The sequence below is a fragment of the Hippopotamus amphibius genome, chromosome 9 (genome assembly GCF_030028045.1).
Source record: "Hippopotamus amphibius kiboko isolate mHipAmp2 chromosome 9, mHipAmp2.hap2, whole genome shotgun sequence".
Classification (NCBI taxonomy): Eukaryota; Metazoa; Chordata; class Mammalia; order Artiodactyla; family Hippopotamidae; genus Hippopotamus; species Hippopotamus amphibius.
In genome coordinates, this window is record NC_080194.1 from 3,375,793 (window position 1) to 3,401,476 (window position 25,684).

The 25,684-nt window shown below is 52.3% G+C and overlaps 1 protein-coding gene across 6 annotated transcripts in view; it reads right to left on the reverse strand.

Moving 5' to 3' along the window:
- The window catches only part of TSPAN18 (tetraspanin 18), a 190,843-nt gene that overhangs the window by 152,313 nt on the left and 12,846 nt on the right, over positions 1–25,684 (reverse strand). For all 6 annotated transcript variants that reach the window (XM_057750109.1, XM_057750108.1, XM_057750103.1 and 3 more), the window contains exon 2: positions 4,981–5,062. The gene's annotated coding sequence lies outside the window, so the exon portion shown is untranslated. The remainder of the gene's footprint in view (positions 1–4,980; positions 5,063–25,684) is intronic.

Below are 25,684 nucleotides of genomic sequence, written 5' to 3' on the forward strand. Positions count from 1 at the left end.
GTAAATAACACATGGAAAACGTGATGCAAATAGCAAGAGTGACTCTCTTTTCTACCTGGTCAATGAAAAGATGGGAGCTTGAGTCCAAACAGGATGTGGGAATCACTGGACCCCAATGCCATCTCAGCTCCATGAACAGACATACAAGTTCTGGGCTGAGGGAGGAGATGGTCCCACCCATCCTGGCTGCACTCACAACACAGCTGGAGCTCTGGCCTCAGCTCTGAGGGCTGAACTATGAAAGTGCCGAGTTCAGGCCAGAGCCCGCCCGGAGGAGGGTCAGGAGAGCAAGAAGTCCAGAGAGCACCCAGACCTGCATCCTCAGAGGGAGGCGGAGGCAAGCACGACCCTGAAGCCAGCAGGTGAGAAGGTGTGGGGTGGGGATGCAGGAGAACGGCTGGGAGGGAAAGGGGTGATGCTTGTTTCCTGCAGCCCCACAAAGCAGATTTGGGGCAAGAAGTTGGAGGGTACAAGAAAATAGATTTCAACACAGCACAAGAAGACACGTCAACCTGTCAGAGGCAACCGAAGGTGGCCCAAGGCAGCACAGGCTGCAGTGGAGGCTGTGAGACTCGAGTCCCTGGTTAGGCAGATAATAAAACCACCTGGCAGGAATTTTGGGGGTAAGAATCTGCCAAGCATTCCATTGGTTGCTTTTAAGTCCCTTCCAGCCTTTGCAGAGCTGACCCATTTGACCTACATCCAACCCTCTGAATGACCAGGCAGAGAGTATCAATTCACTTTACAGAGGCAATGATGGTGCTCAGAGAGGTTGAGCAACTTGCCCAAGGACACAGAGTGGAGCAGAGCTGGACTGGGACTCAGGTCTTCCTGCAAATCACACTGGGGTGGGTAAGAGGTTAATCAAGCTCACCTGGACCACTGGCTTCTACACTCACCTCTGGCATCTCCAAAGCCTTCCTGGAATCAAGGAGAATCACGATATCTCCCTCACTGACCTCTTTCAACTCCATCATGGCCTCTTCAACCCCATGGCTGAAACTTTAGTTCAGGGCCACAACCTCTCCACCCTGCACTGCCCTGGATCATTCCAGCAGCCTCTCAACTAGCCTCCCTAACTGTGCCTCATATTCCTCTAAACACCAGTAGTGCAAAACCTTGGCTGCACATTGGGGAGCTTTAAAATATACTAATACTCCTCCGAAAGTTACACACAAAGCAACAGTAATCAAAACAGCACAGTACTGGCATAAGGACAGACATACAGACGAGTGGAATAGAATTGAGACTCCAGAAATAAGCCTATACATCTATGGCCAATGGATTTTCAACAAGGGTGCCAAGACTATTCAATGAGGGAAAACAGTCTCGTCAACAGCGGTCCTGGAGTAATTGGATAGCCACATGTCGAAGAATGAAGTTGGACCCCTACCTCGCACCAAATACAAACATTAACTCACAGTGAATCAATGACCTAAATATAAGAGCTAAAGCCTTAATACTCTTAGAAGAAAACACAGGGGTAAATCTTTACGACCCTGGATTTAGCAACGGATTCTTAGATATGGCACCAAAAGCACAAGCAACAAAAGGAAACATACATAAGTAGGTACAGGCTCCGCTGGGGTGGCAGCCAGCCTCCTCACCACCACCCACCCCCACCAGCCGCTTGCTTCCCGCTGTCAGATCTCAGCAGGAGGACGATCCGGAGGCCTCCTAAACATTGCCTTCACTCGTTTGCTCAGCCTGCTGTAGAGGGCTGGCTGGGAGATAAAAACATCAAGGGACTCCCCTTTCTGCCTGAGCTCTGAACTCCATGCAGGGCTGGGTGGAGGACGCAGGAGCAGTGGCAGCATGGGAGCTGTGGGACGTCACTGCAGGCGTGAGGGGTGCCCTGCAGACACGTGAGGACGGACCGCCAGGAGTGCTGCGGGGTGATGCCGTGAGTCCCGGGGGGTGCTTCGTGAATGCCTTAGGCGCCTCCGTGGGCACCATGGGGAGCCACTGTGGTGCTGGGGGGGGGGTCCCTAGGGACACACAGAGGGCACCTCTGTAGGTGTGAAGGGGTGCCTTTGAGGCCACTGTGGGTGCTATGGGGTGTGATGGCAAACACTGTCCTCAGGGCAGGAGCCCCGTGTTTGGGTCCTAACCTTGCTGTTCTTTAGAGGTGAACGCTGGAATAATTTGCCCCTTTTCTGAACCCCCGTTGTCCTCACTTAAAAAAGAGCTTTTGAAGCCCCGCCTCTTGGGGCGTGGGGAGGCTCAGTGATTACCCACAGAGAGGGTCCGGGAAGGGTCACCAGGAGTGACGTGTAAACCATGGGATAAAGGCTCAGGAAGAACTGTTCACACCCGAGATGGCCCCGTGCCCTAGGGGTGTCAGAACAGAGAGCTGACACAACCCAGACCCTTCCTCTCAGGCCTTTTTTAGGCCACGCACAGAGAGAAGTATGTGTCTCCAGGGCAACCCCACGGTGTGGTCACAAACACCCAGCTTTCACATCCCAAGAGCCTGAGCCTCCTCAAGGAGGTCACTTTGGGAGTCCACCCACATTATTCCAGGGGGCTGCCCTCGTTCGAGGCACACAGGGGCATCACACTGGCGATTTCCTGGCCCTCACAACCACCTAGTGTGGGGGGGGGGCATGTAATTTGCCCATTTTATAGATAAGAAAACTGAGGCTCTGGGTGCTCAAAACACTCACCCGGAGTCAAACGGCTCCTGAAGGGCAGAGCTGGGACCCAGCCTCCACCAGCCCGGCCCCCAGCCCCCAGCAAACGTTTCCCACAGCAGCTCACGTCTGTCTGCCTGTCGCTCGTGGTCATGTCTGTATTCTCCCTGTGACTCTATAACACTTCTGTTTCCTAACAACAGGGGCCAGGAGAAGTCACTCTGCTCCCTCAGCAGCCCTGCCGAAGGTAAACCAAGAACAAGAGCCCTCTTGCTGCTTTTTTCTGTACTTAAAGAGATTCTTTCCTCTCGTCCGGGGCCTACGGCTTCCCCTGGTGGAGAAACAACCCTTGCGGAAAGATCCCGGGGAAGTTGAGCTTTCTCTGTCTCACTTGAGCGCCTTCCCCTGATTAAGAAAACCAGGGGGGAGCCAGGCTCTGTGATAAGGTGATAACTTCCTGCGGGGATCAGGGCGGCCGCTGCCAGGAGGCTTACGATGAAGATGACGGCCCAGGCGGCTGGCGGAGCGGGGTGAGCTGTGGGACACAGACACGGTCGAGGGAGTGAGAGAAGCCCCCCAGGCCCCGGCCTCGCGGCTCCTCCGCCACCGTCCACTTGGGTGGGCTTTGACGGGGCCCTGCTTCATCTGCTGCTAGGACCTGGCCACCCTGCCTTGGATTCCAGCCTCAACTAATCCCGGCCAGCCAGGGGGCACACCCAAAGTTAAGAGGGGGAGCTCGGAGACCAGGTGAATATCAGATCAGTGACCCAGAAAGTGGCCAAGTGCTTCCCACCCACGGGCACCAGAGGCAGCTGAAATTGCAAACGTCCTCAGGAGGCCGGGCCCAGCACGTTACAGTGTGTACACCCCATCCACGCTCACAGCAGCCCCAGGACGGGGACGGCAGGGAGGGAAGGGATGGTGTGGGGAGCAGCTCCCTCATCTCATCTTCTCCCCAGTACAACCCCATGAATTAGTGTGATGTGCCCATTTTAGAGATCAGGAAATCAAGATCCACAGAGGTTTTACGAAGAGCCCGAAGTTTAAAAAAATTCTAGGAAAGAAGTCACTTTCATGTCTTTTTCAGGAAATGAATTTTAGAGAGGTGATTTGGCTTCAAGGATTTTTTAACCTTAAGATTCAAGTCATAGAGCTGGTAAGCAACATGCACAAGAATGGTTAGGTAGTTCAGGGAGGGGCTTCAAAATCAGCCCCATTACTTACTGCTGTGTGACCCTGAGCAAGTCACGTACCTTCTCTGAGGCCCGGTTTTCTCTTCTCTAAGATGGAGGTGATAACAGGGCTGTTGGTGCCGGGACTGCACTTAGCCCCGCCCTTGGCAAGGAGAAGACCTCAGTGTTGGTTAATCTGACTCTTCTGATCAGCTGGGACTCAAGACACTCTTCCACCTGCACCTCAGACCCTGTGGTCTTTCCACTGAGGGTCTGAGTCATCCTTTGCTCGAGAATGGCGATCCAATCTCCTCAAAGCTTTCAAATCCCCTCCTCCCCACAGCCGTGCCCAAGCCCCCGCCTCGACCTCTGCCTCCCTGCTGCCCCCACACCTGCCCTGGTCCTGGAACCACTGCTGTCCCACTTTACAGATGAGAAAATGAGGCCCAGCGAGTGAAATGGTTTGTAAGGACTCAGGAGGCACAGACTGGAGCAGAGGACAGACGTGCTGGCTCCTCATTCAGGAACCTTCCACGAGGCGACCCAACCCCTCACCAGTGCCGGGCAGCCCGAGACGCTCCCAGAGCCCAAGAAGCAGACCCAGGCTTTTCCATTCCCAATTCCATCATGGAATGTGGTCCTTGTGGATTTAAACTTTATCCAAAAAGAGAGTCCTGGGATGGGGAGAGGGGATGGGGGAGGGAAAGAGGTGGGAGTCACCCTAGGAAGGTCTTTCCTTCCCACAGGCCCAAGACCACAGTGGGTGCGGGGCAGGCGTGAGGCGCAGGGCGGGTCCTTGACAGAGGTGGCACCTCCGTGAGCCCCCAGGAGCTCTGCTTTCCATTGCAGGGCTCACTCCCTCCAGCCCTTCAACCCTCACTTCCCGGATCGACTCAGGACCGACCACGGCCTTCGGCCCCCCGCCCCGTCAGTGGGCCCCCAGTCTTGTGAGACCCCACTTCGGCATCAGCCTCTCTCTCCTCACCCCTCACCTTTGCTCCCCCTCCCTGAACAAACTTCGGGGGCGGGGACGAGAGGAAAGCTGCCCTTCGCCTGCTCTGCACCCTCCAGCATGAGCCGAGAGCTTTCTCACTCAAAAAGAGACTCGAATAGAGAAGATGAGACCCTCCTATTTGAACAAGTTAAGATCCACGCCCCCATGTCGCCAATCATACCTCTCTCAACGGGTGCCTTCTCCTTTCGGGGGTGTCAAGATTCTCTTGAAGTCTCTTCCTGACGGTGGCTTCAGGATAAGCTCTAGAAGGAGAAGAGAGGAATACATTTTAAAAAGGCGAGGGATGGGGGGCCCGTGGCTTCCGGGGGCCACTCTGTCCAGATGCGCACCCGCCCTCTCCTCCCACCTCCGCAGACGCAGAAGCCAGACAGGACCCCCGTGGTGAGAAAGGCGGAAGCAAGCACCCAATCCCACAGAGGGTCCCAGGACGGCGACCCCAGAGCCTAGGGACCAGGGCGTACTTTCAGTCTTCCAAAATCCGCCCGGGAGCCTGCACAGTGCCCCCAAGATGACACAGAGCGTGCTAATCAGAGCAGCACGCTGCCACTGCGACGCTTTGCTTCCAGCTGGAATATATGCAACCTGGTGTGGGAACTCCATTTTCCTCAGGCAGAAAAAAAAGGCTTTCTGAGTCATTTTGAAAGTGCAAAAGCGAATTAATCATTGCCTAATGAATGCAGGCTTTGGGGCAGACCAATACTTTCAAGATCTGGTATCCATGAAGAGATAAGTAATAAGCAGAGAAATCTTTGGTGGTGAAGAAAACAACTCAGCCCCAGAAGGCAGGGGCCACACGTCCAGCCCCTCTCCCCACCCCGCCTCCCCCCGTCCGTTTGACAAAGAGTCCCAGGTCGCCGGGGGAAGATCAAATTCACCATGTCCAGGCCACATACCTGCCAGCCAAGGCTTAGGCCAGTCCCAGAGGACTAGCTTGTTCACATGCCCGGCTCAGCAGCAAAAGGGCAAGATTTACCAGCGAGCAGGAGCGGGGGGGCCAAGCACCCCATCCCCGCCTCCCCAATGACCGGCCACACAGCAGAAGGCCCGATCGTTTCCTGTGGTCTCAAATAATCATGACAAGAGTCCCGAAAGCATGGCCACTTCACGATTGAAGACCAGGATGGATTCAGAGGCGTCAACCCGCCCAAGGTCATACTGCTGCAAAGGGCACAGCCGGGACAACACTCAGGTCCGTGGGAAGTAGGTCCCTAGCAAGCGCATCTCCATGATGGGAGAGGCGCAAGCCAGAGAGCAGTGAGTTCAAGGTCTACCCTGTAGAGCTCAACACCAGTGCACCCTATGCATAAAAGTTCCCAGAACTCCCTGCTAACTGTTGGGGAACAGGGCTTTGCCGGAGGATGTGACCTCGTCTTATTTGGCTATTTCTGCCTCAGATGTCCACCCAGGCAGTGTCAGCCCAGGGGACCTCAAGGGTCACGGGCCAGACGAAGGCTGCAGACAGAGGAATTCATGACACGTACACACATCCACATACAGGTACAGCCGCACCGTATCCATGTCTGTAAACTCCCATATACACGCGGATATGGGTGTACATGTACATAATTCTCATTTTTACCTACAAAGGCGAAAGTTTTTCTAGACTCATTCATCCTATTTCACAGACCCACTGTAAAATCTTTGTCATAGGACCTTGTAGGCTATATTCTACGTAATCACACGTGTGTACGTACGTGTATAAGCATGTGTCCATGGGGGCCCACATGCAGACAGTGTGACCTTTTACACAAACGGGATCTCACCAAGCATGTTCTACCACCCCCGCTATCCGTGATATCATGTCTACCCCTTCGAGTGAGCACACGTGCACTTTTGGAGTCTCTGTCACAGCTGCGCAGTATCCCGTGCTAGGTGTGGACCACAGGGCACTCACCTCTCCCGCCATGGATAGGTGGGTATTCCCACTCCGGGCCGGTACCATCTTGTGGTAACGGTCCCCTTGGTGCCCACATTTCCGTGTGGATATGTTCATGCAGTTCCAAAGCCCAGGTGCCTAGAAGGGGGATGGCGGAGCAGAGGCTCTGCACACAGCACCCTTGACAAACTGCTTCCCCAAATACTGGATCAACGCCCCTCAAAGAGCACGGCAGGAGCCCCTGTGCTTGGATGCAAATTAGAACCCGGGGTTCAAGCCTACAGAGTTGCTTTTCTGCCCCCTTCCCGGTGGCCTGGGAGGCCGCGTCCCCTGGATGAGGGAGGAGCTCATTTCTCGGCTCTGGCAGACGCCCGCTGTTCTATAGACCCCCGCGCATCTCCCAGTTCCCGGCCCACCTGAGCCGGCAACTACATGTACGGGCTCAGAACTGATAATGAGCTTTTATGAGCTCTGGGGACCGCGAGGAACACGTATTAATGTCAAGTGTGCCCGTCCGCCACGCAGCCTGGGTGCATGTCACACATTAGCAAAATTAAAGGCTGCAGCCACGCCGGGAAGGAGCTGCAGGTCCGGCGGTGTGGGCAAGGCCCGTCAATAACGAAATTACTTTTCAGGTTGTGTCCTCCTGAGCCTGAAGCTGTCTCCTGTCTTCGATGGAATTCTGCCTTCCTGCAGCCTAAGAGGAGATTAGTTTATTACCAGCCTGCCAGGAGAGGCAAAACCCAGCACTGATCCTAATTCCCATTTAAGCAAATCTGCATTGTGTGAGGGAAACCAGCTGGGCTCGGAATGTCCTCCCCCTGTCCCCTGAGATCTCATTCCAGCCCCCTCCTCTCCGTGGGGGAGGGAGGTCACTACAGATGTTGGACCCGACCCCTCCCAGGAGCGGGGAAAAGAATCCCAGGGTTTAGGGCTGGGTGACAAGAGGCAGCATTGAAAGATGGTGGGCTGGGTGACGTGGTCGCCGTTGCCCAGGCTGTCTCGTGCCGTGGAAAGGAGAGGCCGCCACTCTTCCGGCCCCCAGACTGGCTCTTCCTTTCGTACAAAGATCCCTGCCGCCCTCGGGTTTGAAGTGGCACAGGTTGGAATCCTGAGTCCACCTCTAGCTCTGTGACCTTGAGCAAACGACCTTCCGACTCCATACCTCAACTCCTCATCTCGGAAACAGGGCTAACAACCACTGATGCCTCCTAAGACATTGTGAGGCTACATGAGGAGTGTGTGCGCAGGACTCAGCCGAGAGCTTGGCACACGATACCCTACTTCTTGAATGTAAAACTCCGTGAGTTCTAATTGTGCCATTATTTTATGGACTTCTAAGAGAAACGCTACCTGTTAAGCTAATTAATGACGACATGTCCCTTTTTGTATGATGCATCTTGGTTTCAGAGACCTTAAAATATTTTGTTTAAAAAAAGGGTGCCTTAGAATCCATGAAATACATAGTAAGAGCTTAATTAATGGTAGTTAGTGATGATATTGGCCAGGTGCTCCCATTTTAAAAGGTTTAGTTCAAAACTTAGAGTTTCTTCCTCTTCTTTCTTCCAAGCAAACCAAATCTGCATGTTTAAAATAAATTTATAAGAAAAATTCTGACAGCCACTTCGGTGTCCTGGGTGACCCAGATGAGAGACTTAACTGTCTACCCTGACATTTCCTGCTCTATTTTAACACTGAAATAGAATATATACACACAATGCTGTGTCACGGGACACCCAGATCAAAGACTCTTCACTCCTCTCCCAGTCATTGTTTCTCTACCATCCCACGTCTCCCAAGTCATCCCTGACTCTCCATCCTCACTGCCCCTGCCGGTCCCTGCCTGGGCTCAGCCTGATCATTGCCTATCTGTTTGCTGCAAACAGGCTCCTGCTGGCCTGCAGCCTCTGTTCCTTCCAAGCTTTCCTTTGCTGTCAGACTGAGCCCATAAATGTCTTTCTCTCCTGCTTCAGTGGGTTCCCTGTCCTCCCTTTGCCCATACACGGGGCCTTTTATCATCTGATCCCAAGCTGCCTTTTCAGGCCCATCTTCAGGTCCTTGCAATACGCACAGACCCCACAGTCAAACTGAACTCACCTGGACTCACACGCCCCACCAACACACTCAGCCCAACCTCGCTGCTGTTCACTCTGCCTGAAAGTCCGTTCTTCCTTTCCTAATCCTGAACTGCGGCACCCCCCAGTTTCTTCAAATCACTTGGCAAACTCCTACCCATCCTGAAGAACTTTCTTTCAGTATCTCCTCTGAGAAACCTTCCCAGACTTCCATGGGCATGATTAATCCCTGTTCTCTGGGCTCCTATAACAATTTGAGTGCATAGGTAGTAAAGTCAGCATCACAGTACAGAATATCTTTTTTTGGTTCATGTGATTTTTCTCATCCACCAGACTATGAGTTCCTGAAGGATGGGGACAATGTCTTAACTCCCTCTGTGGTTTCAATTCCTGACTCAGCAACTAACAGTTGGATGAATGGATAGTTGCTATGATAGATGGATAGATGGATGAGTAGAGAATGGATCTATACAAGAACTGAATGGTAGAAGAGAAAAAGAGGAGCTAGGTTATAGTTGGTTGCAGGGATGGATGAATAGTTGAAGGGATAAAATGATGAATGGATGGATACATGCAAGTACGCCTGCAGAAAGGTAGAGGTAAATGAATGAAGCATGCAGGGATGCGTGGAAGCAGAAATGGACGGAGGGATAGATGCGTGGATGGATGGAGAAATGCAGAAATGAATAGGAGGCCAGATGGAAGGTGAATGTATCTATAAAAGAATGAGTTAAATGAAAAGCGGGAAGGCAGAACTAGGTTAATAGGGATGAGAGGGAATGAATGACTCTCAACTACCTGTGTAATTTCCTCTGCACCCCCAGAGGCTGAGCCTCTTGCATCCATGAGTGTGCTCTGCTCAGTCAGACCACTGCCAGCCTCCGGCTCCACCCCATCTCGCCACTTGCTCTAGCTGTGGAGCTACAAGAGGAGGCCCCAGGAAGGAGGGGTCAGCGTGACCTCTGGCCTTGGCCTCGGCTGATCCAAGTGGGAAGAACAGTGCCACCAGGAGACCACAGCTGTCCTGTGTCTGAGTCAAGCCCCAGTCTGAGGGGCAGCTGGTTTGCGAACTGTGTGCCCTAGGCCAGCTTGCGACAGGCCCAGGACAGGCCAACTGCAGATGGAAGTCCCATGCTCCCCTGCAAAGATGCCATTTGGGGGGGCCCTAAAACGGCTGAGGGCTCAGGCTAGGTGGACAGCATAGCACCGTGTGGATGATCACCTGTGAGTGGGCCTGGTGGGCACAAAGTCCCCCCTAGAGCCTGCTGCCTCTCTGCAATGTGGGGCAGGGCAGGTGGCGGGCGGCGCGCTCTCAGCATCGAACGGCAGGGAGCACCGTGGTCAAGAGACCAGGCTTGCCTATCCCACGGGTCTGGGTTTGAATCTCGGCTGGGCCACCTGCCACCCGTCGGGCCTCGGGAAAATTCCTTATCCCACCATCACAGTCCTACCTCGCTGGCCTGAGCTGAGGATTAGATGAGCTAACGGATTGCATGGGATTCCCACAGCGCTCAGCGGAGAAGGAGCCCTCGGAGGCCCCAGGAATTATGTGACGTAGAAACTTCTGCTGCTTTCTGTGAAAAGGGTGGTGGCCACGGTCAGTGATTCCAAGTCATACTCCTCGGACCCTTTCCTCCCTCCCTCGGGGGTCTATACTCAGACGATGGAGTCGACACCCCATATATACATCCTACCACTCAATTCACAACAGCTGGACTTTCTGATCGTTTCTATAGTGTCTCCAGATAATGTTGGAGATGACTGATTTCGGGCCCCTTGATACCCTAGGATCCCAAGTCAGTAGGATTCCAGAGGAGGTGGAGAGCTGGGAAGTCTTCCTGGCAGAGGCAGCAAGGAAAGGAGGGAGGGCAGGAGGTGATCTGCTCAAGGACGAGCCTTTTCCTGGCTAGCTCCTGCTAGAAATCACCCCCCACCTACACGCTAGCCACCCTAGGTGGACCAGTCACCCTTCTGAAGGGACAGCCGCATCCTCAACGAGTCCCAGAGGCCGGCTCAGCCTCGGGCCCCCTCCCCACACTGATGCCAGGCCACAGGATCCAGGCTGGGCCACTGCCAGCCTGATGCATCGCCTCTTGATGGATAAAAGCTCTGCAGTTCATGGCTCCAAAGCAAAGCTGGGGCTTTGTTTTGCTTTGTGTTAAATTAGCAACGCGGGGGTTGGCGTGGGGGTGGGGGAGAGGGAGAAGAGCCAAGGCTTGCTCAGGACGAGTTCCTGCGGCACGCGCCCGCGTCTCAACCATTCCCCGCGCAGCCCTTAATGAAGCCGCCTGAGCTCATCAGCCTCGTTTCTCCACCTGCACGTGTCTCGCTGGGGGAGGGAGAGCGCTTCCCAGGGCCACCTGCCCTGTCACTCAGCCCCATCGCCCTCTGTTCCCATAAGGAGTCCCTGAAGGAGCCTGTTAATTGTGCCCCGGGGTCACAATGGGGCTGAAGTGGGAGCCGTGAGGTCCTCAGGAAGACTGGGACTTATGATTTATTTTTGCTCAGGCAGTGGAGAGCCGCTGCCTACCTGTCATGGGGCACAGGGCAGCGGGCTCTGGCACTGCTAGCAAGGGCCCTGGAGGGTCTGCCCAGTGGGCGAGGGACTCCCAATCTAAGTCCATTAGCTCTTGGTGGCTTGGCGAGAGGGCGGAAGGGCCCAGAAGAGGGATGTACCAACCCCATAAATTAACATGTGAAGCTGTTTATTCTCAATACAACTGTCATTGGTGATCATCTCCCTTTCTGTGCACCTGCCGTCAGGTCTGGAGCTTTTCCGCACATGCCAGCCAGGGTCTCTCGTGCCCTCCCCTATAGTACCTGGAGACAGGCCACAGGCAGCACCGCCAAGATGCTCGACAGAGCAGGGAGGAGAACTGGTGAGGTCCCCGTCACCAGCGGGCATTGCCCTGCACCCGCTTCCCCGCTTGCCTGTCCGGAAGCACTTGTGGGGACCTGAGGAGGGTAAAGACAAGGGCTATGCATCAGCCGGAGCTGACTTTACATCCGATCTTCACTCCTCTCCCTCCCCCACTGCAAGGAGAGTATCACCACTCTTCCCACTTTACTGAGGAGGAAAGTGAGCCCGAGCCACAGGACTTCTATGTGTCTAAACAGTGGTACAGTTCGTGGAGAAAGGGAAACAGAATCAACAGCAGTGCCTGCTAAGTAAAGCTCACTCATTCTCACAAGGAGCTGGGGCTCCAGGAGACCTGCCAGGCAAGCGCCCAGCATTTGGTCCCGGAGGGACCCGCAAGCCCCAATGGTTTAAGGGACGGACCTCTGACGATGGAGCCTGGCTCGCCTGGCCCTGGCTCCACCACGTCATCTCTATGAACAAAGAAATGAGAGATGTGAGTCCCGTAACTCCTGCCCCAAGTGGCCAGCATTCTCCTCTTCACTAGCAAAGGAAGGAAGTGATGCCCAGAGAGGTCAAGCGGCTTGTCTGCAGTGACAGAGCTGGACCAGGCAGAGGGGAGACCAGGACCCACAATTCTGTCCACAGCCAAAGTCTCAGAGCCACTTCTCCCGAGCCCAGCCTGCACTAGGCTAACCGCATAGTGTCCGTCCTCCCGAGGATGCATCTGAGAAGTTCTCAGGCCACTGCGCTGTTCGAACAAAGATACCTGGCGTTTCAAAGGCTTCAAGAACAATCCAGCGCTTCTAGCACTGGGTTCGAGAAGAGCTAAGACTGTCTCAGTGCTGAAGCTGACCTTGGTACCAAATGTGTCTTGACACACTGTAGACCTTGAACTCAACGGGGATCTGCTGTGCCGTCAGTCATACACCTATGGGCACACCCGTCAGAGGATATTCTGCCTCTGAGAGAAGCAGTATTAAAGATCCACTCGACGGTAATAGAGGGATTTCCAAACTGGCCTCCCTGCCGCTAGCAAGGAAGCCAAAAGCTGAGAACGCATCACTAAAGGGCCAGCCCCACGGCCAACTACAGCTCTCCTCTGCGACGTGGAGCTATTAATTCAGACTTTATAACCCACAGGGCTGCGATGGCATCTGAGAAGAAGGCACCCCAACTCCTTGTAATTCTTCCCTGCTCAAGTCCCTGTAAATATATTCCAATGCAGAAAAGGGTCTGCGGGAGGTAAGATGGCAGACCTATTAGCATTTTGATGGGTTTTCCCAACACGTGGAACAAGAGAGCTTTAAAATTCATAGCACAGAGATTAATCCTTCCATCACACCTCTCCCTCCACAGCTGGAGGTAGCCGAGAACTTGTTACCCCTTTAAGATCTTGATTAGGGTAGAAAGTTAGGAACTCAGAGAGCTCAGTCGTAAGAGTCCTACAGAGAAGAGACAGCCGGGTTTTCTAGACCCAGTGTGTAGAGCCCTCCAAACACAATTAAACAGGAGAATCGGGGATGGGAGCGGTGGAAAGGCTGTGACACTGTGTGGGGGTTGGGAGCTTCTCTGACTCAACAGAAGGACATGGCCAGCCCTGGAGAGGAGCCCTGCTTGTCCAAACAGCAAGCTTCACCTTCTGCAATTGACAAAGGCCAGGCCTCTTAACATGCCTGTTCGCTCACTTGACAAGCATGTCGGAAGAATCACCGTGTGCCGCCTATGAGGTGCCTGTGAGAGAAGGATGAGGAAGGCAATACAGCTCACCAAACCCCTGATCTCAAGAACTTCATCTAGATGGGGAGAGAGAGAGGGAAACGGACGGAACACAATAAAATGCAGTTGCTCTGGGACCCTGAGGAGGGGGTGGGCACCTCAGTCAAGCTGGGCTGGGGCTCCAGGTCCTTCCTCAGAGCTTTCTTTTGAAAATGAATGTGATGGGATTTTAAGTGTAGAAGGCAAGGTGTGTGGTTTTCTAGCCTATGATCAGAGAGTATGCATAGATACTGTTAAGATAAGTGATAACCAAATTTTCAACATCCTACTGGAGCGCTGTTTAGCAGACTCGCCCAAGGGAGGATTATCTAGGGGATTCTAGACAAATGTAACTTTAACTCATGGGAAGTTACCTGTGAATTTGTAGACGTTTTTGGTCTGGTAGAAAAGATAACCCAACGGTTAGGATTAACCTTTGTGTAGCAAATCCAGCCATCTCCTTCCAGTATCCTCTCTCCCACGGCTACATATCCGCTGTTTCTCTAATTCTCCAGCTTTACCAGTGAGCATCTCCTGTTGGTCCCCTCCTTCATGGGTCAAATCAGTCTTTGACCTGTGTTCTTTCTAGATGTACATGTGATTCTACAGGATTTATAATTTTTTGAAAATTATACTTTGACATTACAGGCCCAATTACATACACACGCACACACACACAATGCACAGGGATAAAAATGGAAAAAACTACAGCAAAATGTTACCAAAGGATATCTTTAGGTAGCTGGCATTGGTATAAGAGTGACTTTTATAATCAGAAAAAAGGATAGACGTTATTTTTTTATATATATAAATTTATTTATTTATTTATTTATTTATTTATTTTATTGGCTGTGTTGGGTCTTTTTTGCTGGGCGTGGGCTTTCTTTAGTTGCAGTGAGTGGGGGCTACTCTTCGTTGTGGTGCACAGGCTCCTCATTGCCATGGCTTCTCTTGTTGCAGAGCACAGGCTCTAGGCATGTGGGCTTCAGTACTTGCAGCACGTGGGCTCAGTAGTTGTGGCTCACGGGCTCTAGAGCACAGGCTCAATAGTTGTGGTGCACAGGCTTCGTTGCTCTGTGGCATGTGGTATCTTCCTGGGGCAGGGATCGAACCCGTGTCCCCTGCATTGGCAGGCAGATTCTTAACCACTGCGCCACCTAGGAAGCCCGAAGTTATTTTTTAAACGGAGACACACACACCCATGTAAGATTCCCCAAACTAACAGTTACTACAAATTGCTTGCTTATTCAGTCTGTTGGTAAGATTCCCCAAACTAACAGTTACTACAAATTGCTTGCTTATTCAGTCTGTTGGAGCGGGCAGGGCTCTAAGCCCTTAAGTGGACTATCTCATTAAGGCCTCAACATCCTACCACCCCATGCAACAGGTACCATTCCTCTCCCCATTCTACAGATGAGGAAATGGAAGCATACGTAGTAAGCCTCAGAGCACAGACCTCAACAGTAAGAGCCAGGATCTGAACCCCAGGCAGTCTGTCCCCACGGGCTGCCTGCTTAAGCACCCTGCCAGACGCCTGCCTCCCAAGTGGAAAAGGAAGAAATAAACACATCTGCCAGGCTGCCAGGGTCAGGCTTGGAGAAGACCGTGTTCCCACCCACTCCCAGAGCACAGTGTGCTGGGAAGCCAAGCGCGCGCCTCGCCAGCCTCGAATTGAATTCACGTGTGTCTCTTCCCACACTTGCAGGCAGGGACCCGCTCGTCTCCGTTCCTGAACCTCCCATCAGGCTGGGACGGGACCACAATGGATGCTCAGCAAATGTCTCAGAGCATCTCTCTCCCTGCTCTGACAGCATCTCCTCTAGCTAACCCCGTTCAGGGACTCTAAAAGCCAGCCTCTAATTAATAGTTCACTCCATCTCTCTCTTTGCCCACACAGGCACTACAGACTGGTTTATTACCTAGATCATAAAACAAAGGGCAGCCTGGCTTCAGCAAAGAGGGGGTTCAGTGCGTTGGAAAGGGCCCCGGCCCAGGAACCCTGGAGGACATGGGCTCTGACTCTACATCACTGTGTGACCTTGGGCAAGTCACCAAGCGTCTCTGAGCCGTCACCTTACCTTTAAAATGGGCAGGGGGCCCCACGGCGCTATGATGCCCCAGGTGTTTTGCCAGCATCCATCTCGCTTTTGCTGCCAGGGTGTTTTATATGCAGCAGGCGTGGAGCCCACGCCACAGACCCACGCCTATTGATTCTCACTAAAGCTCTTCACGTGGCAGGTCACTGCTGGTTAAGTCTGTGCGGAAATTAGGTTTTGAGACAGGAGTACCTTGTGATCTAGAAAACGAAATTGGGGTGGAGGGCTGCCAAAGGGGGCATGGGGAGGGATGCTTCATCTGAATAGGGCTCTTGGGAGCCCCTACACATCACCCCGTCTGTGGATTCATTCTGGTCGCAATTTACTTATTTTATTTTTAATTTTTGGTCAAATACGTTTGCAGAGTTAGGCAGACGTGTTCGGGTAAACACTATGTTTCAAAAGGTTCCAAATAAAAAGCCTCATTTTCCTTGATTTCACAATAAATATCCATCCAGCCTCTACCTATGACTGTGAGGAAGGCAGGAGAGAGAATAATTCAGAAACGTCAGCCACGGAGTAAGTGTCAATATTGAAAGACGCGTCCCTAGGTGATTAATTAGGATCAATGGCCAAACGAAACACAGGAGAGCCCTCTTATAAAAACGGGAAATGATACTGCAGATGAAAATGATTCCAGCAGACGTGCCTGCTTCTGATTCCTGGGTGAGTTACTGCCCCTTTCGGGGTCTCAGTTTCATTTTGTATCCCCGAATGGCCTGTGATTCTCAGAATGGGTTTCCCAGGGGTTCCTCAGGAGACGCCCAAGGGGAGGGGGAGGGGGAGGGGGGACCAGCCCCCTGTGCCCGCTTCAACAGGGCAGCTCCCTTCTACGTTATTGTGGAGGCTCCATGGTGAACTTTCTTTGAGGTCTGTGACTACAGGTAAGTCGAATGCCGCCGGACCAAGTTATCCCAGATCGTTTCCCTCTAGCGTCTGGAATGCCCAAGATGGTACCTTGGTTAAGAAACTCTAAGGCATTCTGATGGGCAAATGGTTTTTATTCAAAGACATCATGGTGATCCACGCATAATATTACTTGGGGACGGGATGCCTCTGACTGAGACGGGCTCTCTGTGTCAGGTAGCAAGCCCACATCCTCAGCAAGACTCTGCCAAGACAGATCATCAAAGCACAGTAAGAGAGGACACACACAGCAACACTTGCACTCTCTCAGATACTTCATCACTCTCAGCCCTCAAGGCAACTTTATGCGACAGAATTCATCGTCTTTCCATTTTGCAGACAGAGAATCTGCACATCAGAGAAGTTGAGTAAACTACCCAAAGCCACACAGCTCTTCAGCCTGGATTTAACCCCAGTACCCTGTCTCTCTCTCTCTCTCTCTCTCTTTTTTATGATTCCATTTATTAAAAATATCCAGAATAGGCAAATCCATAGAGAGAAAAAGTAGATTAGTGTTGCCAGGGGCTGCGGCAGGTGGTAGGATGGGGCAAATGGGAAGTGACTGCTACTGGATACTAGGGTTAATTTTCAGGGTGATGAAAACATTCTAAAAATCTATGATGGTGATGGTCCCACAACTCTGCAAATATACCAAAAGCCACTGAATTTTATACTTAAAGTGGGTAAATTGTATGGTATTTAAAATAAACATCAATACAGCTGTTATATTAAAAAAGAAACCTCACAAAATTCAGCGTGTTAATCTCCGCAATGGATAAGGAAACAATCACCTTGTATCAGGACCCTTGATGGTAATGGTCAATGAATCTCCTTTTTAAACATCTTTAGATTCGTCACACAGATCAGAGTTACTAACATTTAGAATTTATTTTTTAAAGAGGAGGTGACTGTCTTATATAAGCACTGTCCCAGGAAAGGTGAGGTTGAACAGTGGAAATGATTACCTAAATTCTGAATAACGACCTCTGCATCCTGCTGTTGCAAAGGCAGGAGGACCACTCAGCACCTACATTAAACAGATTGGCCACTTGATCAGACTGTCCACTTCGGACTGATCCCAGCACCCTGTCTTTTAATCATTGCCTGAAATCACCGCACATACTGCTCCAGACAGCCACCAAATATCACGCCAGAAGGGGACCTGGGGATCAGCTGGTCCTCTCCTTCATTTTACAATGAGTGACTGAGGCCCACAGAGGGTAAGGGACTTACTGAAGGTTCATAATGAGTTTGTAAGTAGAGCAGGATTCAAACTCAGACTCCCGTCTTGAAATCCTATGTCTTTCCACTCCACCTTGGCACCACTGGGCCACGTAGGAAAGCATGCTTTGGAGGGCTTCGTGCAGACCACTGCCCAGTTACAGATCCAGCTGTGCCACTGATCCGCTGCGTGACACCCAGCCTCCCAGGCTCCTGTCTCACCATCCTGAAAACAGGAATGATTTTCGTATATAACCTGTAGGGCCCCTGCAAAGATTCAGCAGGACAGTATGCGTCATGTATCCTCAATAAATCCCAGCTCTCTTAGAGCCAGAACCTGGGGCAGGGACAGGGACACAAAGTAAGGTGGATCCTTCTGATGGGCTTGGTGCAGGACACATCGGGTCTTTGTCCTGGTGTCCACCGCCCCTCCCCCATCAGCAGCAGCAACTGACCACCATCCCTGATTCCCTAGTCACCTTCACTGGGGACACCAAGACGAAGGGGAAGGGGACCCGGTGAGATGCTATGAGGTTGTGTCTCTCAAAATCAAGAAGGAACCATCCTCCTGGACTTTCTGGTTTCTCCTGACCTTGTGTTAATTTCTAGATCCAAATAAAATGATGTCTCTTCAGTACCAGGAAAAGGCTAAAGAGTAATTTCAGGTTGGCACACAGTCTGCCTAATGAGAGCGCATCCACTCCTTTGCGGAGTCAGGGAAATTAAGACGCAGAAAGAACCTTATCTCAGAGCATCTGAGATACGGCAGAAGAAAATGATGATCTCTCTAAAAGTAAACTGGTAGCTTTGCTTCCTCTGTCGTGAGGAAGGAAACCAAGGCCCAGAAATGTTGAATGACTTGGCTCACGTCACACAACCATAGAGTCTTTTGGTAAAAGAGACAGAGTAAGAACCACATCTCCTGACCTCACGGCTCTGCTGGCACTTGGAGGGGGTTGGGGGTGGAGGGGATGAGGGGGAGCGAGAGACGGGAGGGGAGTTTGAGTGTGAGAATGACCGTTCATACTTCTGAGTGTAAGTAGTTGTGAGGGCATGAGCCTCTGAGGGAGAAGGAAAAACCTTCGGGGCATCTGATGTCCCACCTGCACCTGGGCTGTGAGCAGATAAGTGTGAACAAGTGGAAGCCAGGGGGCTGTGAGCAGGGAGGGAGTGAATGAGTGAGCGAGAGGAAATCTGAGTGTTGGAGAGACAGAACAAGAGGAGGAAAAACACTTGGGCCGTTTTCAAATTCCCACAGCCAAATAAATCAAAACAGATTGTTCTGAGACAAAGAGGCCATTTCAAACCACATCCTTTACACCAAAGTCAACCCTCAATGGTGCACGTAATGCGTTCCCACAACCAGGAATCACAGCGACGGTAACGTCCACGGTCAGTTAGGATTCTTGAGCAGCCACGACAAGCAGCTGTGATCAACGCCCATGTTCAAGATCAGGCCACTGAGGCTTGGAGAGGGGCAGTCACCTGGTCCCTACGCCTCCCCATCCAGGTGATTCCTGGGATTAGGAATCGTGGTGCGCAGCGGAGATGCAACCAACAAGCGTCTCCCCGAGGCATCGTGTTCCTGAGAACCGTCCCCACGAGGCAGGGCTGCTCTGGCCGCTGCAAGCAGGATGGAGAAGCAAGGCACCAAGGAGCAAGCAGGGAGTGACGATGGCATGTTCCCAGCGGTCCCACGGGGCAAAGCAGATGCCTGCCTCTGCGGGAATGCCTGGTGCCGTGATGGGCGGTATTAGCGACTAGGCGCTGCAGTCATCACCTCACCTGGGCGCCTGGCCCTGACCCGCCAGAGGAAGGCTCTGCCCTTCCATGCAAGCCGGGCCCTGGTGCACAGGACCGGGCCCCAGAGAACGGGTCTCCCATCTCCCACCTCAACCTCAGCAAACGGAACAAGGATCCAGGGGGCCACATCTCAGTAACTGCCGAGTCTCCGCTCCCAGTGGGCAGGAGGGGCAACACCAGGCCGGCTGTGGGCAAATGTTGCTCTGCCAAGCAGCCGCCACCACCAGGCACGCTGTGCATCTTCTCCTCATACTCTCGTCCCAACCCCCACACAATCCTTTGCTGTGGGTATTCCTCTTCTCGCTTTGCAAGTGGGTAAACCAAGGCTCAGAGAGACGAGATAACTCACCCAAAGTCTTCAAAATTGCAAGTGGACACACATACCTGGCCTGACCAGGAGACCTTGCTCCTACCCCACCCATCACTCACCCACAAAGCCCTTCTCTCTGACGGAGGTTGGGAGTCCCAGAGGGCAGCTTTGTTACGCGTTTCGAAGGTAAATCCCCACAAACAACCTGAAACAAAAGGGGAGAGTCAGGTGCACACCCTCTCCGAGGGCACAGCCCCTGCTCACCCCCAGACTGCTCTTGCCACGCAGGGGCCCATTTGTCAAGGAAGGCAGAAATCTAGAGTTTTATGCTACATCTCTTCTTCAACCAGGTAGAATCCTCTTTCTGTTTTCTGTTTTGTTAACAGAATTTAAAATTTTGAAATATATATACAGAAAAGTCCATAGGTCTGAAATGTACAGCTCCATGAATAGTCACAAACTGACACACCTGTGAAACCACCAAGCAGAATAAGAGAAGGAAGAGACCAGCACCCAGAAGCCCCTCGTGCCTCCTTCCAGGCCCTCCCCGACTTCTGTCCAAACAGTAAAACTGTCGTGACTTTTAACACCATAGCTTCACTTCTCTGGCTCTGAACTTTACACAGAGAGAATCGTTCCGTGTGCTCGCTTTCCGCTCCGGTGTCTTCTGTTCCACATCAGGATTCTGAGATGCCCCCAAGCTCGCCATCAGCCGCAGGAGCTCATTCACTCTCCGCTGTGTGGTCCTCCCACGTCCAGCCGACCATTTATGGACGTGAGCTGTTTGCAGGGGTTGCCTCTCATGGAGAAGGAGGAGGCTGTGGACATTCTCACACGTGCCTTTTGGGGAGCCCACGCACGCCCTTCTGCTGGATGTTTACCGAAGAGTGGAATTGTTGGGTCGTACGGTATGCGTACGCTTCAGTTATGTTGCCCAATATTTTAACCTTGGGCCAGCTTCATGTTTTAAACATTGTGTCCCTTAAAGAAAATACATCTGCAGCTTGTATCTGGCCTGCAGGTGTTCCTTTGGCCTGTGGCTTCCCTCCTTTTAGCCACTGGCCAGACCATCTTCCTTGGTGCCTCACAAACTCGTAGGACACAGTGGGGAAAATTCTAATACCCGCCCCCCAGCAAACTGACGTGTGAAGGAGGCCTCCATAAGCTGTCCATGGCTGTCCTTCCATGAGTGTCTCTCCACGAGCATGAAATTACATTGAAATCACCTGAGCCGTCTCTTCGACACACACATGCCCAGCACTGCACTAGGACCAGCCAGACCTTCTGAGGGTGCAGACACCCAGGCATGATTATTTTGAAATGTAGCCCAATTAAGAACCGCTGCCTGAGGCCGCAGAGCACAACGCCAGTGAGAGCAGAGCACCCAGGTCCCCAGCAGCTAGGCTCTACCTAGCACCCCGGGTTCCCCAAATCTACCCATGGGCTAGCACGCTGCCCTTCTCCCCCCGTAACAGACATGAGTAATTGATTTTGGCACTCCTCCCTGCTGAGCCCGAATAACCCAGCCTCATCTACCCTTCGGCAAGCCCTACAAATCGATCAGGGTTGGCACTTGAGATGAAATGGATCTGCCACTCCTGCTATCCAGTGTTGGCCCCCAGAAACCCTTGTGACCTTCTCAAGTGGCTCAGCCTTCTTATACCCAGGATGGGTAAGAAACAGAGAAAGGACCAAACCCAAGCCTGGCCCCATTCTTCAGCTTCTTTGATTCTGATTCCCACGCCAACCCTGTGAAGCGTGCCGTGAAGATAATTTATCTCTGCCCTGGGGTATTTTTGTTTGTTTGGGGTTTTGGCTATGGGTTTTATGGGGGGGCAAACAAGCCCAGAGAGGGCTAGTGCCTTGCCGAAGGGGAACTGGAACCACCTCCCCAGAGCTGAGCCAGGGCTCTTTCACTCTACTCCGGGGGGCCTCTGGCAATCAATTAGGAACTGCTGGAAAAGCCAGAAACACGATGGTCACCTCATTCCTCTCAAACCGATCACATCTGGTTCACTTCTTCCCCGCTAAGCAGTAAACAGTGGAGACAGCGCCCAGGCTGGCCGCGGGCTGGGATCTCAGCTCAGAGACAAGGCCGCGGCCGAGAGCCCACGAGGAGTCATCCTCACGCCGATCCCTGGGCTCTAAGAAAGAGATTTTCCCTAATGCGGCTGAGATGGGTGATCCGGCATCCCTGAAAATTGCCCTTTTCCAAAGCGATAACCTACACACACTCAGGGAGGGGCTCCAACCTGGAGGTGCTTCCGGCAGCAGCCGGCGGCGGGGGCCCTGTGGTCTCACCTCTTTCTGTCTTTATTAACACGTGCAGAAAGACTCAGCGCATTTTGCTGCAAATGAAAACCAAGCAATCTCATTTTCTCCCCTCAACCAGACCAGGTGACTCTTCCCTCTTCTCCCCTCGCTCATGCTAGAATTTAATTTTTTTATCACTCAAAAATACTAACAGTTCCCTAACATCTGCACATCTGCCTTTCGAGGCCATTTTTCGCCAAAGATGCCCAAAACCGTGTCCTCAGGTTGTGTTACAACAGCATCTCCTCCCTCGGGAACGGCTGCACCTTCACCGCCAAGTCTTTGCCTCCTGTGGAGCTTTGGGGCTTCCAGGGAGGGCTGAGGAAGGCACCCGGCACGCCCGTCCACACCCACTGTGGGAAGTGACGGCAGGACCAGAAACGGCTGCAGAGTTTGGGAGGTTTCTGGCTGCTCCCAGAGGGGACAGGACTAATGTGACAGGAAAAAGGACTCAAGGGCAATATGTGGGGAATTCCTACTCCTGCACACACCTCTCCCCAGACTTCTGGGGACTCACGTTCATGGCGGCAGCCAGACGCAGTTACTCAGCCTCCCACCAACCTGCATGGCTGTTATCTAGCTTCACACAGAACGGAAAGAAGTATCGAGGCTTCACCAGCCTGAGGTCACACACACCAGAAAGTGGCAGGGCCAGAATCCACCCGCGATGGCCTGACCCCAGGCCCGGGCTCTAACCACTGCCCCACAAGGCTCCCTTCCCGTCACCTATTACACTGGCCAGAATGGACCTTGTCCTAACGCTGTTCTTCCTCATCCCAAAGATACAGTCACCTGCAGGCTTCAACATCGCACTTATTTCCAAAACGAACCTTGGTGACACCTCAAGACCCAGATTCAGGGCCCGGGAGAACCCATCCAAGTGCACATGGGGGCCCGCAGACATGTGACATCAGTTCCTGGACTCTTTGTTGTGGGGAAAAGTGCTACTTCTGTTCACAGCCTCCTGTTAACTGGCAGGAGAGATGAGACTGCAGATGTGAGCTAGGAAGGTGACCTGCCGCTCCCCACTGCAGGGCCCTTAAGAACACCGCTCTCTCAAGAACCTCTCGGTACCGAGGCAAAGGCAGTCTCGGAGGACCGGGTGGCTTCAGGAGCGTGAGGGCTGGGAGCCCCGCCAGGACTGGTAAGAAAGCGTTTCTGGCAAACGGCAACTTGTATGGCAGGAAAGGAGGGCGAGGCTGGGCCCCCATCGCTCTCTGTGTGGTAGCAGGACCAAGCCTGAGTCGCCCACGTAAGGGGCGGGGGACCCTCCAGGTGAGACCAAGAGAGCAGAAACTCCGTGTCCTCAGAGGCAGGGACAGAGGGGGCCTGAGACTGGGGGGAAGCTTGGGAGATGAGAATTGTGAGCTAGAGGGCCCAGCCTGAGTCAGGGGCCCAGGAAAGAGTTCCTCCTGGTGGGGATGGCCCAGGGGCTTCAAGACCAGAAAAGACTATTGTGCAGCAGTGGGCTGGACGGTTATACACCCTCTGGATGTACCACCCTCTACCTCAAGTCTCCAGTACAAGTCTAGTACAGTTGTCCCTCGAGACTGGTTACAGGGCCTCCACGGATGGCAAAATCCACTGATGTTCAAGTCCCTCATCTAAAATGCTGTCGTATTTGTATATAGCCTACACGCATCCTCCTGTATCCTTGACGTCATCTCTAGGTTACTTATAATACCTACTACGATGTAAATGCTACGTAAATAGTTGCTGGAGTGTGGCGAATTCAAGTTTTGCTTTTTTGGAACTTTCTGGAATTTTTATTTTTGAGTATTTTCCATCCGCAGTTGGTTGAATCCTCCGATGCAAAATCTGTGGATGCGGAGGGCTGACTGGACACACAATGGAGGAAAGAATGAATGAACACCTACCCCAAGCAACACCAGGAGATCCTTTCTGCATCCAACAGACCTCCCAGGCGAAGATCCCCTTGCAATGGAAAAGGTGGGATCTTGCAATGGTTCAGAGAAACGCTTCCAGTTTCTCATACCCCTCCAGCCAACAGGGTGATCTATGGAATTCCATAAGCTCAACACGTCAGGTTTCCCTTCCATAAAATGAGGATTAAAAATCTCAGTGCAATCAGAGGCTTCCCTGGTGGTGCAGTGGTTAGGAATCCTCCTGCCAATGCAGGGTAAGGGGTGTGAGCCCTGGTCCGGGGAGATCCCACATGCCACACAGCAACTAAGCCCGTGCACCACAACTGTTGAGCCTGCACGCAAGAGCCCGTGAACCACAACTATTGAGCCCACGTGCCACAACTACTGAAGCCCATGCGCCTAGAGCCCGTGCTCCACAACAAGAGAAGCCAACGCACTGAGAAGCCTGTGCACCGCAACGAAGAGTAGCCCCCGTTCTCCACAACTAGAGAAAGCCTGCACTCAGCAACAAAGACCCAATGCAGCCAATAAATAAATAAATAAATTTATTTTTTAAAAAAATCTCAGCACAGTCAGACTGTTGGGCATCGAATGAGATCACCCATACGGGTCTGCTGGGTACATGGAGGAATTCCTCCGTGCTTCTGGAGAGGAAAGGGAAGGAAAGAGCCAGCGTGGCAGGTCACTCCACGCCCAGCACCACGTGGAGGCCACGTGTGCTGTCCCTTTTTTTCCAGATGAGGAAACTGAGGTTTGATTAGGATAAAACACTTGCCAAGGCCACGCAGCTGGTGAGGGGCAGAGCCGGGATTTGAACTGTGGGATTCAGAAGCCGGAATCCCCACTGGCGGACAGCCTCACTCCAATGCCGCCTGGACTCTACAGGCTGCCTTCGGAACTCTTCCTTCTAGAAGAGCATTTCATTTTAATCCTGTACATTCCTCCCCAGCAGGCATGCACACAACTTTACTTAAATATATTATCATCATTATTGTTTTGCCAAAAAGATTCCTTAGTAGTGAGATTTTTTTCTTTGCACACAAACACACACACACGTACTTCTTCAACAGGTTTGAAAAGACCTCTGTGAGTGGTAGGGCTGCTTGGAAACAAAATCTGCCCATTATTTCAATTCAATTACACAGCAACCACTTTTTTAAAAGAGTATATTTATTTGAGCTTATTGTGTGGCGAATCACCAGACATTTTCTTTCTTCGAACTATTCTGAGAAGAGAAAATGATCAAATGAAAGGGAGGAAATGTTATGCATATCATCCCAGCTATTGAGAATAATGCTGATGGGTTTTCCTTTTGCACTTTTAATTTATTTAAACAACACCCCCGCTTCCATCAACAACCACGCCTCGGCTTCCTGAGTGCTTTTCTCCAGACTCTAAAGGGAGATTCTAGACTCAGAGGAGACATGGAGGACACGAGGCCCCACTCCCCAGTGCGTGCGTGCGATGTCAGAGGCCCGTAGCGGACACGAGCACTGGTTTGAGCCCAAAAAGGGTTTGGCCCTAGGTTCTGACTGTCTGGACTCCCAGCCCAGTGCTCTCCCCATCTCTTCAGCTGCAGGATGGTAAGGACGGCAAGTCAAAAAGATTCCACGATAGGGAATCTTTTTAGCAAAACAATTCAGGGACAGTAAGGACAGCAATGCAGGCAAGGACGGCAATTCAGGGGTCTAGTCTGTGGTCCAGCCCTCTTGGTGCCCCCGCGCTGCTCCCCCAAATCCCAGGCCTCCTTGAGTCCATCAGGC